A 20000-nucleotide genomic window follows, 5' to 3' on the forward strand; every position below is an offset into this window, starting at 1 on the left:
AGAGAGAGAGCGGGGGAGGCCCAGAAACCTTAGCGAACCAGCTGCTGCTGCTGCCGTATCCTTGTAGAATTAGCAACCGTCACACAAGGTCACCCGAAGAATCCCCAAGAAAGCTTGGTCATTTGCCCTCCGAGAGAGAGAGAGATCCCCAAGAAAGCATGGTAATTTGCCCTCAGAGAGAGAGAGAGAGAGAGAGAGAGAGAGAGAGAGAGAAAGAAAAGGGACACCTTTATGCCTTCCCTCCCCTCTCATTTCTTATTCAAATTGCTGCTAGCTCAATGTCTGGACAAGGGTAGGCTTCCTTCTGTTGTTCCACCTGTCTACTGTGTTTTAATGAGTTCTTCGATTTTAATTAGCTGTGGGCCATTGATTGCGTCTTGTCAAACTTCCTTTTTTTCCTCCTTGTTCCTGTTCTTTACCGTTCTCTGTATTCCTGGTGCGTGTGTGCGTGCGTGCGTGTGGCAGGGCTCACGCCAAAGGTTCCATCCGCTGCGGCCTGAAGAGCGATGCCAGTGAGGCCCAGAGCGTGCGCAGCGGCCTCGGGGCCAACCTCAAAGACGTCAAAGTCTTAAACAAAGTCCGGGAGAAAGGTTGAGGTTTCCCTCCACTCCATAACCTTCTTTCTTTTTCTGCACTTCTTCTTTTCTTTCTTTTCTTTTCTTTTCTTTTCTTTTCTTTTCTTTCTTTCTTACTTTCTTACTTTTCCTCTTCCTTTTTTAAAATTCCTAACTGCCTGCTGGTGATTAACCCATGGCTAAATATTCAGAGAGATAGAGAGAGAGGGAGAGAGAGAGAGATAGGCTGTTGCAGTCGTCATCGTATTCATTTAATTGCAGGGGGTAGTGGCGCCGCTTTGAGATTGGGAAGCCTCTGATTTTCAGCTGATGTTTTTAACATCAGGACTTCACTCCATTTAACTGGAAGACTCCTGTGTAGCCAGTGGAAATATCTCGTACCTCCTGCTGCTGCTCCTCTAATGAATAAGTCAATGAATAGCTGAACGTGATTGAATGGTTAGGCACAGAAACTTTTTTGCCTCTTTCCCCAAAGCAAATCACTTTCCCCCACCGCAGGGGCCCCTTGCTGCCTTTGCAATTCCAATTCTGGGGTGCATTTCTCAAAACCATTGCTAGCCAGTTTGCAACTTGGGTAGTTGGAAATGGAAAATTGCATTGCAACCAGCAAAGTAGCTAACGTAGTTAGCAACTATGGTTTCGAGAAATGCACCCCTGATGGGTAGCACTAGTAACCAATTATTTATTAGTGGCATGTTCACGCCATTATAACCAAACTGTTTCTCATGCTCAATAGTCCAGCAAATGCAGTCAATGTTTTTCAAGCAGGATTACAGTTACGGACCAAGTAACTTTTAGATTGTTGGGTAGCAGAACTTTAGGTCCTGAGTTTGGTAACGAGCACAAACATGGCCATGTCAGCAATACACATTAACAGCAGGGCTTAACACTAACACACGCCAGGTAGCCAAATGCGGGTGAAAGTCGGCGTTGGCTAGTAGATACCGAAGGTTCACTAGCCATTCTGGCGGGTCCGTCACTATTCTAAATGATGAGGCACCGCATTTTGTAGTTTTTTCCCTCGGACCGTCTTTGCTACAAACGCAATGCAATGCGATTTCGCGAGCCTACAATACCCATGAAGCACCTGTGTCACGTGTCACCTGTGTCTCGCGCACGAGAGGAATCTGATAGAGCTAGTCTTGCGAATATGAGTGGCAGCAGCGAGCTACCGGCACATCAGCGCGCGTTTGGAAATGTCACTGAAAACCTTCACGTGAAAATAAAGTAGCGAAGTTCATCTCAACTGACCTGTTTTGGGATCTGTCATTAGTACAATGCATAATAGTAGTGGACATTAAAATGACCAAGGCGAGAGGAGAACACCTCAGTCTTGTGAAAGTCTTGAGACTAATTAGCGCAGTGATAAGACAAGGACACATGCGGCATTAATAATGTTCGGTTTAAATCATTTTCTGATTTGCCTGTATGTCTTCATACCTTAATATTTCTTATTAATAAGTTTCTTGTGCCGTTGTTCCCGACTGTCAAACGGGGCTTAAACAACGCGCAGTAGTAGCCTTCCAGACAGTACAAAATCATGTCCCATGTCCCTTCGCATGTGCCCATCTTGCTTTGCGTCCGTTTATATTTTAAACAACTCAATATTAAACGGAATGAAAGGAAGTCGTAGCTCCTTCTGTAGTTACCGGCCGCATATGTGTGTGCCTTCTAGTAGATAGCCTACTTTTATGAGAAAATATTCCAGAAGAGGTGTTATTCCACATCCATGACCGAGGACATGCAAAGCTTGGCAATGACTTTGCACTATCTACTTTGCGCATCGAAAGTGCCCTTCAGATCAAAGACGGAAATATTTTGCTCTCATGTAGCTTACATTTGTGCCCTTCCACAACACTGTGTTTGGTGTTTCTGCATGGCTATGCCATTCCTCAGATAAGTTAATCTGTTCTTATAGCATGCATGCATGCATGGACCAGTTAACAACAATTCTAGTTATTAGGCCCTATATTATATTATATTATATTATATTATATTATATTATATTATATTATATTATATTATATTATATTATATTATATTATATTATATTACCGGTATATTATATTATATTATATTATATTATATTATATTATATTATATTATATTATATTATATTATATTATATTATATTATGTTATATTATCCTACATTACATTATTACAGCCTATTATATAATTCATTAAAGCTGCTATGATGGTTAAGAAAATTATGGCTAGTGAAAAGGCCCAATGGCTAGTGAGTCAGGAAAACCACTAGCCAAAATGGCTGGTAAGCGAAAAAGTTAGTGTAAAGCACTGATTAACAGGCATCCGGGTACTTTGCTCGTGTGTTTCGCCCCTTTTTAGGGGGAAAACAGACTGAATGTCTCATTAACTTGCATCTTACATCGGCTAGCCCAAATAAATACAGTCCATGGCTGTTTGGCTTTATTATTTGAACAGCCGACAACACAAGACGTCTTTGGCATGTTGATAGTGAACAACGCTAGTCTACAGGTCCTTGTCTTTCGTTTATTCTTTCCCAACACCAGCAATTGACTTGCATTGGCTTTTCCCCTAATGTTTTCCCCCAAAAAGGGGCAAGATGCACATGGCACACGTCACACCATTTATGCGTATGGCAGCAATTCAATGAAGTCACTTTCATTAGAAGACAGGGTGGCAGGTGGTATACACGGTCCTGTGTGTTCTGTATCTTCTTCTATATTACTATCCAGGTGCACAGAAGCAGCTTTGCTGTGTGACGGCACCTGTTATTTCTTTATTGCCAGCATGTGTGTGCCATTTCAACTAGCTGACTCTAATGATCAGCACATGCACCGATAAATCTCAATAGCTTAAGAAGCATCTGTGACTACAGGTGATTCAGGTAACAGACTCGCTTGACGTAGAGCAGTTTGGTAGTGCTTTTCCTCCCCCAATAAATCAGCTGGTGAGCTCCGCTTGATTACATTCAGATGCTGTGGGTGAGCTCTACTGCCCTTACAGTGCATCCATGTGCTCTCGGAAACTCATATTTATGAGTCTCAGAAACTCGTGTGTTAAGATTTTCAATGAGTTTTCCACTGGAAAATACCACTTGGGTGGCGTTCATGTGGTGTTTCCCATGTCCATGTTTGGTATTTAACATAATTCAGAGAGCAGATGAAAGCACAATCAATATTCTTTCAATCCTGGATGCATAGACCAAGGATGCCTAAACATGGCACTTTACATGTCAACCAGAGTGTTAGTTGCTCTCAAGGGGAGGGATTAGTCTCAGTTATATAGGTTCAATAACTGAAATTGTGTGTGTGTGTGTGTGCGTGCATGCGTGAGTCCTCACGTGAAGAACATTGTATATGTGTCTGTGTTTTTTCATTGAGGGTTTCTGTGTGTTTGTGTGTGTTTGTGTGTGTGTGTGTGACTGCCATCCCCTCACCCAGGTACCATCCCCTGTGGGCGTAACAATGGCGGCTGCCAGCAGCTCTGTTTCCACCTGGGCGGCGGCAGGCGGACGTGCTCCTGTGCTCACGGTTACCTGGCGGACGACAGACTCTGATGCCAGCGTTACCAACGATACCTACTCTACTCCGAGAGGACCATGCTGAAGAGCGTCCACCTGTCGGACGAAGGGAACCTCAACTCGCCCGTCCGGGCCTTCGAGAACCCGGCGTTCTTCAAGAACGTCATAGCGCTAGCTTTCGACTACCAGCTGAACCGGTCGGGGACAAATCGGATATTCTTTAGCGACGTCCATTTTGGGAATATACAGATGATCAACGACGATTGGACGGGGCGTCAAGTCGTTGTGGAACGTGAGTGGATCTTTCAAATTATTTCTGTTGAGGAGGTGATTATTTTATATGTTTATGTTTTTATCTGTGTCTTTTCGGTCTGTCTGCCCGTTTATTAGCAACAGAATCAAAACGTTATGAATTTATCATCCCGCCTGTATGCAACTGTCTCTGGCGTGGAAATTGGTTAATTGCTCTACTTCTAAGAAAGTCAGAAATCCCATTAATGAGGTTAAACAAGAGTTGGAATTGAAATTAATTTAACATGGTAGAGGTCTGCAATCTCTGATTGCTTTTCTTAGTTCACTTGTTTTTTATGATTTTTAATACAAGTATATTCATAGAACAGCTTTCCAGGAAGATTAGTCTCACCAACATGGATCCACAACTTGGAGCTGGAGTTTTTGGTGTGCATGTATGTGTGTCAGTGTTTGGATAGGTGGGTCTATGTGTGTGTGTGAGCGTGTGCGTGCGTGTGTGTGTGTGTGTGTGTGTGTGTGTGTGTGTGTGTGTGTGTGTGTGTGTGCGTGTGTGTGTGTGTGTGTGTGTGTGTGTGTGTGCGCGCGTGGGGGGGGGGGTGTGCATGTGCGTGTGCATGTACGTGTCTCAGTGTTTGGATGGGTGGGTCTATGTGTGTTTGTGGGTGTGTTTGCGTGCGTGTCCGTGTATGCGCATTCATATGTGTGTGCTTGCGTGCGTGCGTGCGAGTGTGTGTGTGTGTTTTGAGTCCTGAGCCATTCTGTTGTGATGTGTTATTTCCTCTCCTGCTGCCATGCCTATTTGTCTGATTGCAACTCTTACAGTGATTTTGTCTGGCTGTGGAAGTGTGTGTGTGTGATTGTGTGTGATTGTGTGTGATTGTGTGTGATTTTGTCCCTTGGCTCTGGTAGTGGGTGGTCGTGCAGACTTCCACTGCCCTACAATGTGACATACATACATACATACATACATACATACATACATACATACATACATACATACATACATACATACATACATACATACATACATACATACATACATACAGTACATTAGTACATCAGAACATTCATAATCTTCATAATTCTTTTTCTTTACGTAAAATTTTCTCAACACTTTGTATGACAACATTCCTTTTAAGACACTTTACGTAATATAGTAGCCTACTGTATGTTACCATAGTGGAGAAAATAGGTCTGGATTGGCTTATTCATCATGGTATCAGTACAGTTTTACTGGTAGACAATCTGAAGCAGTGCCACATGTCCCATCAAATATATGTCTTCTACCGTTAGAGCTTAGTAATCACTGCTGTGCTTCAGCCACAAGTAATGGCCACAATTTAGTTGTCAACTGGACAGACTGACAGGTGATGGAAAAGTCGTTATCCTGTGTGCCAAATATAGAAGTAGGGACAGCAGAGTAGAGAGGATTGAAGAACCGAGGGATGAAGAGAGGATTGGGATAGAAGAGGAGAGGAGGGATAGATTGAAGAGGAGAGGGGAGAATAGAAAGGGGACAAGGAGAGCTAAGAGAAGAGCAGAGAAGAGCAGAGAAGAGAAGAGAAGAGAAGAGAAGAGAAGAGAAGAGAAGAGAAGAGAAGAGAAGAGAAGAGAAGAGAAGCTAATGTACTGCATGTATAGACTATCAGGAGGTAATTCTCAGCATGCAGTCATTTGCCTTAAAGGGACACTGTGTGACATTTTTAGTTGTTTATTTCCAGAATTCATGCTACCCATTCACTAATGTTACCTTTTTCACGAATATTTACGACCACCATGACATTCTAAGTATTCATTATGCCTGGAAAAATGGCACTTTTCATATATGAAAAGGGGGATCTTTTCCATGGTCCGCCATTTTGAATTTGCAGAAATAGCCATTTTTAGCTGCAAAAATGACTGTACTTGGGCCATACTAGAAAATATTATTTTATTACTTAGTAAACTATCATGAATAGGTAAAATGTGGCAATAGGCGACACAGTTTTAATGAGCAGCATAGTTGCCGTACCTTTTTTGACCATTTCCTGCACAGTGTCCCTTGTGATTTAGGTAGTCTGTCTTTCCCTTTGAGCGAGAAAATAAAACTCAAGGTACAACTGAGCTTCATGAACAACATCTGCCATCATGTTAAGGTGGTTTCTTTGTCTCCTTCCCATTGTCATGCATGTATAAACCCCCTGTACAAAGGTGTCAGACAAGCACCATTCCTCATCTGGTAGATGTCTCCCTGCTAGGGTCTTGGACTCTGCTATTCAATGCATGAAAAGCGGGATCTGTATGTGTGTGGCCCATTAAATGTCCGCATATATTAAGCCCCAGCATTAGCGGTGGTATTGTTTGCAAAAACCTGAGAACTGAAATGTGGAATATATGGTCTTTCATTAAGGCGCCTGGCTTTTCAATTCTGAATCTGTTCAATTCCGATTCATGTCACATGTCACCAGTGGTGGGCATCCTATAGATGCAATTAGGAAGTCATGCTGAGTAGTGAGGGATATGTGCTGAGGGATATGTCTTGCTGTGTCTTTTGTTTGCATGCTCTTTCTGTTGCTTGTCAAGGCCCTTCTTCTTCTTCTTCTTCTTCTTCTTCTTCTTCTTCTTCTTCTTCTTCTTCTTCTTCTTCTTCTTCTTCTTCTTCTTCTTCTTCTTCTTCTTCTTCCTCTTCTTCTTCTTCTTCTTCTTCTTCTTCTTCTTCTTCTTCTTCTTCTTCTTCTTCTTCTTCTTCTTCTCCTCAACGTGTGTGTGATTGGGGTCCCAGTGGCAATAGGATTAGAATAATAGAGACGTTGAAAAGGAGGGCAAATAGATTTCATCTTTTTTTCTTGACCGCTTCATCCGTCCATTTGCTTGATGTAGGCCGACAAATACAGTACGTATGCCTTTCAATGGACGGCGTGTGTGCGTGTGCGTGCGCGTGCGTGCGAGTGCGTGCGTGCGTCCGTGTGTGTGTGTGCGTCCGTGTGTGTGTGTGTGTGTGTGTGTGTGTGTGTGTGTGTGTGTGTGTGTGTGTGTGTGTGTGTGTGTGTGTGTGTGCATGTGTGTATGACTCTATTGTGGTTAGACCAGTTACCCATCTCCCAGAGCAGAATGAAGTCTGCAACACAAATTCCCTGACATGTCCTCTTGGGGGGGTGGATATTCATCTTAGTAAGCTTTGCAGTCCTGCATCTTCGTGTTCCTGCTTGTCAAGATTTGGATGTCTGCGTAAATCGAAGATAGTATCCTTTTGATGTCACGCCGCAGGAATTGAGTATTTTATCTATTTTAGTTGTAATAGACCAGAAAGGTTTTGTGCAGTGCATTTGTTCTGTTTACCCAAACTCCTGCAGGCTCGCTATTACCCACACACAGTGCAGCCGTCTAGTTAGCATTGACCTTTTCCAGTTTTACAGTACACTGTGCCCACTTCTCTCACGCACGCGCGCACGCACACACACACACACACACACACACGCACACTAGAGCATGACACGGGAGTGGATTTTCACTCCCGTCCCATCCCGGTCACAGAAAAAAAATCCCATCCCGGACTGGAGTAAAAGAAACAAATCCCATCCCGTCTACTCCTGAAAAGAATGTTTCCCAATCCTGCCCACTCCCACTCAAAATCAATCCCACTCCCTTGTCATAGGCTTTTTAAATGAAAAAATAAGCGAGCATTCCCGCGAGCATTCATTTTTATTCCCGCTCCTGCCCACTCCCATTCATCTTTATTCCCGCTCCTGCCCGCTCCCGTTCATCTTAACATTTTTCAATCCCATCCCGTGGGAATCCCGCAGGACCCGCGGGACCCACGGGAATTCCTGAAAAATGTCATCCTCTAACGCACACACACACGAATGCACACAAACACACACACAAACAGACACACACACACACGTGCGCACGCACACACACACACACACACACACACACACACACACACATGGACATACCTGCATTTCTTTAGCCTTGGAGGAAGAGCAGCACAACACCCTACAATGCAAAACTTCAGTTTGACCAGGCGATTGGTCGGTGGGTTGTTTGCAGGCCCGCAGATGAGGGGGACAAAGGGGGCAATTGTCTTGGGCCCAGGGAGAGAGGAGGTCCAGATTTGAGTCCTTATCACATTGTATGTATTGGGCTAGGGGGCCCTTTCAGACGACTTTGTCCTGGGCCCGGCCAAAGCTGTCAGCGGCCCTGGTTGTTTGGTTGTGTGGTCGTCACGTCAGTGTGCTATTCTGCCATTTTGATGTTTTTATTTTGGCCATATATCCTCATTATGAGCTCTCCGTAACCCCTGGCGACACATGACAACAATCAGAAGCCTGCTCAATAATGAGACCCCGGAAGGCAACAACCTTGGCATGAAAACACACACACACACACACACACACACACACACACACACACACACACACACACACACACACACACACACACACACACACACACACACACACACACACACACACACACACTGTTGCCCTTGATTGCATTGCGCCACCACACGTCAGCACCGGCCTTGAGTTTGCCCGTGATTACTGTATAGTATCAAGGTCTGCCAGATAGATAGAAACTTCATGTCCTTGTGCCTGTGGCATGTGTGTGTCTGTGTGAGTTTTAGTTAATGGAAGTGTGTTTGTGCGAGCGTGCATACGTGTGTGTGTGTGTGTGTGTGTGTGTGTGTGTGTGCGTGCGTGCATGTGTATGTGAGTTTTAGATAAAATAAGTTTGTGAGTGTGTGTGCGTGCGTGCGTGCGTGCATATGTGTGCGTATGTGTGTGTTTGTGTTTGTGTGTGCATGCGTGTGTGTGTGTTTGAGAGAGTTTCAGGTAATAGAAGTTTGTTAGACAAGTGCTTCATGAACTTGTGAGTAATGGACCTGTCAGAGGCCAAGGGCAGAAACAAAATGTAAGCACGCACACACACACACACGCACATACAGAAACACACACACTCACACACACAAACACACGCATGCACGCACGCACACACACACACACACACACACACACACACACACACACACACACACACACACACACACACACACACACACACACACACACACACACACACACCTGCTGTTCTCCAATCAAAGCACACTATATTTTTGACAACCTGTATACTGTAGGTCATATCACCAATTGCACCTTGCGATTCAGCATATACAGTAGAGTATGCACACACACACACACACACACTACACACACTACACACACTACACACACACACACACACACACACACACACACACACACACACACACACTACACACACACACACACACACACACACACACACACACACACACACACACACACACACCTTCTGGTCTGCCGTCACCCCCTATGGTTTTGATCTTAAACTCCCCACCTGACTCCCCTCCACCCCCGTACCTGTCTGGCCTTGTCCACTCCTGGGTCATTTCAGTGCATCTGCTGCTGTGCTGTTATTGACAGCACACACACACACACACGCCCATGCACACGCACACGCAAACACATACACACACGCACACGCACATGCACATGCACATGCACATGCACATACACACAAACACATACAGTCCCAAGAAAAAGTTTGTACACCCTTTGAAATTTCTTACCTTTCTGTTAAAATTGGTCATAAAACATGGTTTGATCTTCCCGGAAATCACAAGAAGGAACAACCAGAGTCTGCTTTAACTAATTCAACCCCAACATTTACAAGTTTTCATATTTTCATTGGCCATAAGATGTAAACATTCACAGGACAGCAAGGCATAAGTAAGTACACCCTAGCATTCAATAGGTTTTAACCCTAAGTTAGTCACAATAACCTCAACCAGATGTTTCCTGTAGTTGCAGATCAGATTAACAAAACAATCTGGATGTATCTGGTCTCCCTCTTCTTTAGAAAACTGCCTCTCGTCAGCAAGGTTTGTGGGATGTCTGGAGTGCATAGCTTTCTTGACTTCATGCCATATAATCTCAATTGTTTTTTGTCAGGGCTTTGACTGGGCTATTCCAGAATGTGTATTTCATTATTATGAAGCCATTCTAAAGTCGATTTGCTTCTAAAGTATGGGTTGTTGTCACATTTCAGGACCCATACTCTTGTGTGCTTCAACTGTTTGACAGACTATCTCACTGTTTTCAGTAAAATATCTAGATAAACTTCTGAGTTCATTGTTCCACTGATAATAGCAAACTGAAAAGGGCCTGAGGCAGGAAGGTAGCCGCATATAATGATGCTCCCGCCACCATACTCAAAGGTGGAGATGATGTTTTGGTGAAGGTGTGGTTCTCCAGTTCTCCTCCAAACATGACATTGTGTGTTCCCCTGAACAATTCAACTTTGGTTTCAACGTTGGTCTACAGAATATTTTGCAGTAATTCTATGAAGCATATAAATGCTTTTTCGCAATCCTCAAAGGTGCAGCAATATTTTTTTGGTCAGAAACCCCATTAATTTTAGATTGGCAGAATTAATCCCATTTTTAGCTATTCTTGGTTACATCTCCTCTTCTGAGTATGGTGGCGGGAGCATCATTATATGCGGCTTCCTTGCTGCCTCAGGCCCTTGACAGTTTGCTATTATCAGTGGAACAATGAACTCAAATTTATTGGGATATTTTACATAAAAAACGTGAGGAAGTCTGTCACACAGTTGAAACACACAAGAGTATGGGTCCTGAAATGTGACAACAACCCATACTTTAGAAGCAAATCGACTTTAGAATGACTTCATAATAATGAAATACACATTCTGAAATAGCCCAGTCAAAGCCCTGACAAAAACAATTGAGATTATATGGCATGAAGTCAAGAAAGCTATGCACTCCAGACATCCCACAAACCTTGCTGACGAGAGGCAGTTCTCTAAAGAAGAGGGAGACAAGATACAAACAGATTGTTTTGTTAATCTGATCTGCAACTACAGGACAAGTCTGGTTGATGATATTGCAACTAACTGAGGGTTAAAACCTACTTAATGCAAGGGTGTACTTACTTATGCCCTGCTCTCCTGTGAATGTTATGGCCTTATGACCAATAAAAATATGATAACATGTAAATGTTTGGGTGGAATTAATTAAAGCAGACTCTGGTTGTTCCTTCTTGAGATTTCCGGGAAGATCAGACCATGTTTTATGATCAATTTTGACAGAAATGTAAGAAATTTCAAAGGGTGTACAAACTTTTTCCTGGGACTGTACACGCACACGCACACACACACACGTACACGCACAGACACACAAACACACACACGCACAGACACACACGCACAGACATACAAACACACACACGCACAGACGCACACACACACACACACACACACACACACACACACACACACACACACACACACACACACACACACACACACACACACACACACACACACACACACACACACACACACACACACACAAAGACACCAACACCAACACCAACACACACGCACACACACACATGCACGCCCACACACACGCACACACACACATGCACGCCCACACACACACACACACAGACGTACACACACACACACACACACACACACAATTACACACACACACTGGGCAGGTGATTTACAAGGCGTGGGGAAGAGGAAGGGGAGGTGGCATCACATCATTGGCTGTCGGCCATCCATCACTTTTACAGCAGGCTAACGAAGACAGATGTCTCCCTGGTGAAGACAGCAACCTGTCCATACTACACACACACACACACGTGTGTGTCTGTTGTGTAGGTGCGTGCGTGCGTGCGTGTGTGTGTGTGTGTGTGTGTGTGTGTGACTGTGTTTGTCTCTATACATGCAGTATGTCAGTACGTGTGTGTGTGCGTGCGTGCGTGAATAGGACTATGTGTGACTATGTGTGACTGTGTTTTTCTCTAAGCCTGCAGTATGTCAGTACGGTTTTGTGAGGGCTGGCTGTGTGTGCGTCTATGTGTGTGTGTGTGTTTGTTTGTGTGCTTGTGTGTGTGTGTGTGTGTGTGTGTGTGTGTGTGTATGTGCAAGTTATATTGACATTATTCCAGATGAACAGCTATGTAATTGAAATTGTGTGTGTTCGTGCGTGCGTGCGAGGGAACAAGCATGCGTCCGTGTTTGCGTGTGTGTTTGCTCGTGCGTGGCCGTGCTTGTGTGTTCATGTCCTTGTGTGTATGCATGTGTGCGTGTGTGTGTTTGCTCGTGCGTGGCCGTGCTTGTGTGTTCATGTCCTTGTGTGTATGCATGTGTCCGTGTGTGTGTGCGTGTGTGTGTTTGCTCGTGCGTGGCCGTGCTTGTGTGTTCATGTCCTTGTGTGTATGCATGCTAAATGACCCTCATTCCACATGGCCAGCTGGATAATTGAAATTCGCAGAGTTTTGCGGGACACAATAGTGTATTTCGGACAGCACTCCCAGATTTTCACATTTCTCATCAGGGATCTAATCACCCACATATTTCTGTTTCTTTTTTTTTGTTCTCGGTCACTAATGACATCAGCACATTATTTTCCCGGCCAGCAATCATTAGCTTTTTATTTGCCGGCCAGCAATCAAGTCATACTGTCGAAAGCCAATTCAGATGTGTCAGTAATGCCTGGCCCATGCAGCCCCGGCTTAAACGGCTGGGCATTGCACAGCTACACGGGGGCAACCCGGGTTCGATTCTGGGCCGGGGTTGTTTGCCGATCCTTCCCCCCGTCTCTCTCTCCCCCCAACTCGTTTCCTGTCTCTCTCATGCTGTCCTATATGGAAGGTCATAAAAAGCCCTCCAAAAAGAAGAGTAACACTTTACTTGACGCCGGCGTCATACGGACATCAAAACAGTGTCATGACACAGTCATGAGCGAGTCATAAACATAATGTCAATGTCATAAATCTTTCAAGGTCATGAAAAGTTGACATTGTTAGGGCTGTCTTTGTCATATTCGAATGCCACTTAATGATTAAGTCATAACATGTTAACATGACTGCATGATGACACTGTTATGAAGTTGTTATGTCATGAGCATGACACATGCATCAAGTATAGTGTTACCAAAAGAAGTGCTGCTATGCTGTACTTTTGCAGCTGACAGGACTGAGAGAAATAGCAGAAACTGGAAGTGAAACTGTAACTTAAAGTGCCTTTTTGCCACAAACAGTAAATCAATATTTCTTTGATGTCTTTCTATTATGTTTTTTTTTGTTTTTTGTTGTTGTTATTGAGAATTCAACAAAAATACTGTCAGCCCTGTAAGTGGAAAAGTGCCATGCCAGGAGTCTTGTGAAAGATGTTGCCCAAATGTCTGTGTCTGTGACTTTGTGTGTTTTTCTTTGTTTTTGTGGAGGACCGCATGATAGTGGTACAGTGAGTAATAAAACAACGGAGCGTGTGTGCGTGGGTGTGCTTGTGTGTGTGTGTGTGTGTGTGTGTGTGTGTGTGCGTGTGTGTGTGTGTGTGTGTGCGTGTGTTAGCGCGCGCGCCCGTGTGTGTGTGTGGTGTGTGTGTGTGTGTGTAAGACTCTTCATTTAATAAGAAAGGGAAAAGACAGATGGTGAAAGATGTTGAATGAGATGTGTGTGTGTGTGTGTGTGTGTGTGTGTGTGTGTGTGTGTGTGTGTGTGTGTGTGTGTGTGTGTGTGTGTGTGTGTGTGTGTGTGTGTGTGTGTGTGTGTGTGTGTGTGTGTGTGTGCGTATGCGTGCGAGAGAGGGAGAGAGAGAGAGAGAGAGAGAATGATTGACCTGGAAAGAAAGATATAGATTGAAAGAGTGAAGAAAGAGTGGGGTCTCATGCTGAGTAAGCTGAAATGTTTCTGTCTTGAAAGATATTGGAGTGAATCATCAGTCTGCCAGACTGAGAAGCTTGGAGGGGTATGTTTGGGACACGGTGTGTGTGTGCGTGTGTGCGTGTGTGCATGTGCATGTGCGTGCATGCATGCCTTTGTGTGTGTGTGTGTGCTTGTGTGTGTGTGTGTGTGTGTGTGTGTGTGTGTGTGTGTGTGTGTGTGTGTGTGTGTGTGTGTGTGTGTGTGTGTTTGTGTGTGTGTGTGTGTGTGTGTGTGTTTGTGTGTGTGTGTGTGTGTGTGTGTGTGTGTGTGTGTGTGTGTGTGCATGTGTGTGCATGTGTGTGTGCATGTGCTTGCATGCATGCCTTTGTGTGTGTGTGTGTGTGTGTGTGTGTGTGTGTGTGTGTGTGTGTGTGTGTGTGTGTGTGTGTGCGCGTGTGTGTGTGTGTGTCTTTGCGTGTGTGTGTGTTTGTGTGTGTGTGTGTGTCTGTCTGTGTCTTTGTCTGAATGTCTTTGCATGCGTGCATGTGTGTGCGTGTGCGTGTGTCTGTGCCTGTGGATGGCAGTAGATGAATGAAGTCTCTAATCGCAGACATGCCGATGTGTAAAGCGCAAGCACTCTCCTCCGATGGGCGCTCTAATGAATATGAATTACTTTGTGGAATTTGGGCGATCCATATCCGTGTCACTCTATTAGATGTAAGATATTAGTCTTCAAACGCATGCGCCTTCACATTCGCTCATAAAGAGCCATTTATTTCCCCGTCTTGTGACTAGATCGTGGCAGTAATGTATTATAACAAAAGAGCTTTTTTGGTGCCAAATTCAGGGATGAGGATGATATATGGTGCAGCTTGTATTTATTTTGTTTCCTCCTATAGTTTATTTGTCTTGATGTGGAGCGTGTGTAATGGATGAGGTGAGGTAAGGAGTGCAATAGGCAAGCTAATGATGTTATTGTCTTGCTGAAAGCAGGATCCTGTTTCATAGTTACTGTAAGTGATTGTTGGTTGGTATTGCGTTGTGTTTCGTTGAGTTGTGTTGAACGATGTTGTGTTAAGATATTGTACCACTCCCTGACCCGTGACTGTTGCAGTTGGCAGGTGGAGTGTGGTGTTTCCTGGGAGAAAAAATGAAAGTGGCTTTTGGCTTTTAAACACATTGTTGCAATACAGTTCGTAGGGGAGGAGAAGGAGAGGAGATTTTTGACACAAGATGAACAATAATTATTTCCTAATGTTTATTCTGTTCATTAGCTGGGTTCACGTTTTAGAAAAACATTGGGCTCACATTTTGCACAAAAAAACTTTAACCAATTCAAGAACATCTTTTGATTCAAAATACAAAAATAACGATTTATTTCTGGTTAATATAACAAAACACATTTCATTTTAAAGGGACACTGTGTGAGATTTTTTTTTTTCCAGAATTCATGCTGCCCATTCACTAATGTTACCTTTTTCATGAATATTTACCACCAGCATCAAATTCTAAGTATTCACTTATGACTGGAAAATGTGCACTTTTCATACATAAAAAGGGGGATCTTCTCCATGGTCCGCCATTTTGAATTTCCAAAAGTAGCCATTTCTAGCTGCAAAAATGACTGTACTTGGACCATACTAGAAAATATTTGTTTATTACTTTGTAAACTTCCATGTAAAGATCAAATTTGACAATAGGCAGCCCAGTTTCAATGAGCAGCATAGTTGCAGTACCTTTTTTGACCATTTCCTGCACAGGGTTAGCCTGATAAACCAGACTAAATGTGGATGTCTAATTTAGTCTGGCCTCGATGCATGATACATCCGAAGATTGTTGATGAGAACAACCTTCCCTCAAAACCCTGCGCACTTTGATTCAAAACACATCTTTGCGTTGTAATTGGTTTGCCAGATTCATGGCATTCTGGCTTCATTGAATCATTATGCGAGGCCAGACCCACCTGTAGACTAAACATTTTGCCGTCCAGCGGGTGGCGCTGGTTCACCAGGCTAGCACAGGGTACCTTTAACATTTTGCAAAAAAAAAAAAATGCATTGCTCACCTTTTCCGGTATTCCTCATTAAAGTGTGCTCACAGGACCTTGTGAGTGGAGGCTTCAAGACAAAAGCTTGTGATTCCCCCTGCCGAGCGTGGCATCAGATTAGAAGAGTGACCTCTTGCTTCAGGAAGAGTTTCAACAATTCATTCTTTCTATGCACAGGAAAATAACAAGGAAAGATCTTTCTGAGAGGCACCCCTGCTTCTTTATGCCAGTCATGTAGTTGTAATGCACTCCACTCTGGTTTATTCAGCTTAGCCTAGCTCTACAAAAGTCATGTACTTATTGTTCATACTGACTGATGTTGAATGAGAAAGCTTATTTTATGGTTCTTCAAAATGCTGACTCAAGTCCCATTGACTTTTATTGGACCACTCCAAAGTTCAGAGGGAAAATACTTCAAACTATTTCAGCTGCAAATGTACTATGATGGCTGTCAATGACTTGTTGTGCTTATTCCGGATTGCTTCAAATCACTTTCAAGTGGTCCATTCACTTAACCTTTGTAAGGTGTTCGGGTCATTTTGAAAAAAAAAAAAGTGTCAATTACTATTATTTCAAACTCAATTACTATTATTTCAATTACTATTATTTGATTCACTGGCTTTGGCTCATTTTGTCTTAGGATCATGAATCTGAAAAAAGTGTAGTTTTATATTGTGTCATATTACATTGCAGTTAGCAAAAGTTTTTATCAGAATCGACTTACACAGTAGCTACTGTACAGTCTTTTGAGCAAAGTGGGGAGCTCAAGGGAACTTAGGAAATGGACAAAGATGCTGGAGTGAATTCTTTTGATTTCTTTTTTCCCTCTCTCTCTGTGTCCAGCCTGATGTTTTGGACCAACTGGAAAGAGCAGCACCCCAGCATCATGAGGTCTACCTTGTCGGGGAAGAACATGCGGGTCATCGTGAGCACAGAGATAGCCACCCCTAACGGCCTCACCATCGACCACCGCTCGGAGAAGGTCTACTTCTCGGACGGAAGCCTCGGCAAGATCGAGCGGTGTGACTATGACGGCTCCCACAGATATGTGAGTGCATACAAACACGTACACAAATGCACACACACACACGCACTCTCTCTCTCACACACACGCACGCATGCACACGCACGCATGCACACGCACACACGCACACACACACACACACACACACACACACACACACACACACACACACACACACACACACACACACACACACAAACACACAAACACACCTTCTTCCATGTGTGCAAGGACTGTTATTTTTGAATACTACAGCAAATCAGAGTAATTGGCTCATTCTATTCCCTTCTTACCATCTATTCTCTCACAGATAGCAATTGAACTTTGCAACATTGGTAGTTGGGAGTAGGGCTGCACAATATCAGAAAAAATCGCATACTCTATAACAGCATGCAGTACCTCGATGACAACAAACGATATTTAGAAATATAGCAGAGTGTTTTTCTTGTCACTAATTTGTCGGTCTGTGTGGGGGCGTTGCTTTGGTCATGGTGGGCTTCTTGTGAATTTGTTGATATTCAGCTAGTGATTGGACTACATGGAAATGTTTTACTTGTTAGCGATAATTAAGTCATTTTCGCAAATCGCATATCGGCACTCTTGAGATTGCGATACATTTCCATATATTGCGCAGCCCTTGTTGGGAGCACAAACGTGCATGGCCTTCAAGGAAAGACGACAGAGAGAGTACAATTCTGCACACTGAAGCTCGGTTTGCCTTGGCATGGATTAGCATGCCTAATGATGACGCGTTGTACTGTACGCCTTGAATAAACCTTACCACCGGAGCTGCAGTGTGTGCACTTACTGTACACTCTTTATTGTAAGAAACGCCTTTGTCCAGTACATAGCCTCAGTGAATTGGGGTGAGCTTACTTTAACTCTTCTGAAAACAAGGAAAAGCAAGACAAGCGAGGACACCCTGCATTACTTGGAGAAATTTGCTCTTTTCCTCTCAATGTTATTTGGCCATGTCCAAGAATCTCGATGTCAAAGCTTTCTTTTTACACATTCCAAAGTAAGAATGTAGCATGACTTTTATATTTGTAGCCACAGACATTCAAAAAGGTGCTTACACGTTGGGAGATGGGGAGAGCTACTGGGGTGTATAAGTTGATGATAGGTGTGTGTGTGTGCAGTTGGATATGTTGTTAGCACCCTGGTCATGGGCTGGTACGGTTTTGGCTATAGGGTGAAGATGTTGGGAGTTGGCAGGGGAAGGCGGTTGGCTGGGTGTGTTGGTGAAGGGCAGCTGTGAGTTGGCAGGAGCTGGTGTGTGTGTGTGTGTGTGTGTGTGTGTGTGTGTGTGTGTGTGTGTGTGTGTGTGTGTGTGTGTGTGTGTGTGTGTGTGTGTGTGTGTGTGTGTGTGTGTGTGTGTGTGTGTGTGTGTGTGTGTGTGTGTGTGTGTGTGTGTGTGTGTGTGTGTACGCAGCAACAGGTGTTGTTTGCACCCTGTGCTCTCTGCTAATGATGGCAAGCGTGTCGTGATCTCTAGCCCACTTTAGCTGACTTGACAGGCAGCCAATTAAAAAGTGTAAATTAAGGCAGTGAGACATGGAAAGAAAGAAAGAAAGGGAGAGAAGAGGAGGACAAAAGGGTGAGGGGATAAAGGGGGGGGGAGAAGGAGAGAGTAAAGGAGAACATATTTTAGAGGAGAGGCGATGAGGGCATAGGGAATAAGGGAAAGACAGCAGCAGAGGACAAGAGAGGAAGGGCGAGAGCATTTTGCAGAGGAGAGAATGGAGTCGGAGGAATGTTCTGAATCTCCATGCTTCCAAATTCAAACGCAGAAGGAGAAAGGAAAGGACGGGAAAGGAGCAGAAAACAGAAGAGGATAGGAGAGGAGAGGAGGGGAGAGTAGACGATTGAGAGGATTGAGGGGAGAGGAGAGGATCTGGAAAGAGGAATGCGTGTATGAAGGACAGGGGGAAAGAAGGAGGCCCTAGGAGAGGAGAGGATCTGGAAACAGAAATGCATGTAGGAAGGACAGGGGGGAAAAGAAATATGCGCTAGGAGTGGAGAGGAGAGGATATGGAAGAGGGAGAGAGGGAGAGGAGGAGGAGGATAGAAGGAATGCAAGGGGGTTGGGGGGGGGTGAGTTAAGGAGATCCTGGGGAGGGAAGGGAACATGTTGTCAGGTTCGGTGCATGACAGTCAGTCAGACTGCAGCTCGATGGGGCTTTAAGGAGCTGACAATGTCATCACATCGCCTCAACGATATGCCCTCATCACTGTATGTGCGTGTCATCACTGTGTGTGTATGTGCGTGTGTGTGCGTGTGTGTGCGTGTGCGTGTGCGTGCGTGTGTGTGTGTGTGTGCGCGTGAACGTGTGTGTGCGTGGATGTGGACGTGGGTGGGTGTGTGTGTTTGTGTCAGTCAACAATGCTTCAGCATGCAGACTAACAAGCTACCTGTAAAACTTTTTTTTAGGAATGATAACCATGCTCTATTTTCCTCACTTTTTTGTTTCTAATTTTAAAAACTGTAATATTTCTAAATTGGCAGAGAAAGAGAAAGAGAAATTGCAAACTTTCTCCATGTGAGACTATTTGTGCAAGCCCAAAACTACAAAGTAGTACATGGAAAAAAAAATATTCTGCATAGACAACTCAAATCCTTTCAAGAAGAGCATACCCGATTGATAGGCATCTATACAGTACATAGGCAATATTTTTAGAAAACTGATTATGTTTACAATAATAAAAAAGCTGTGATACAAACTTAAGAGTCTACTGTACACCATACACTGTATCATCTGATTCAATTTGTTTTGTGACTTAATGAATTGTGTTTTGTGAATTATCTTGATTCTTGTCATACAAAAAGTACCTTTTGTATGGCTTCACCATTTTTTGACTGGGCAGTATGGCAACTTTGAAAGCATGCA

The 20000-nt window shown here is 43.9% G+C and overlaps 1 pseudogene; it reads left to right on the forward strand.

The window, feature by feature from the left end:
* Window positions 1-20000, forward strand: part of LOC134460381 (low-density lipoprotein receptor-related protein 1B-like) — a 372315-nt pseudogene that overhangs the window by 170905 nt on the left and 181410 nt on the right.

The sequence above is a fragment of the Engraulis encrasicolus genome, chromosome 12, assembly GCF_034702125.1.
Source record: "Engraulis encrasicolus isolate BLACKSEA-1 chromosome 12, IST_EnEncr_1.0, whole genome shotgun sequence".
Classification (NCBI taxonomy): domain Eukaryota; kingdom Metazoa; phylum Chordata; class Actinopteri; order Clupeiformes; family Engraulidae; genus Engraulis; species Engraulis encrasicolus.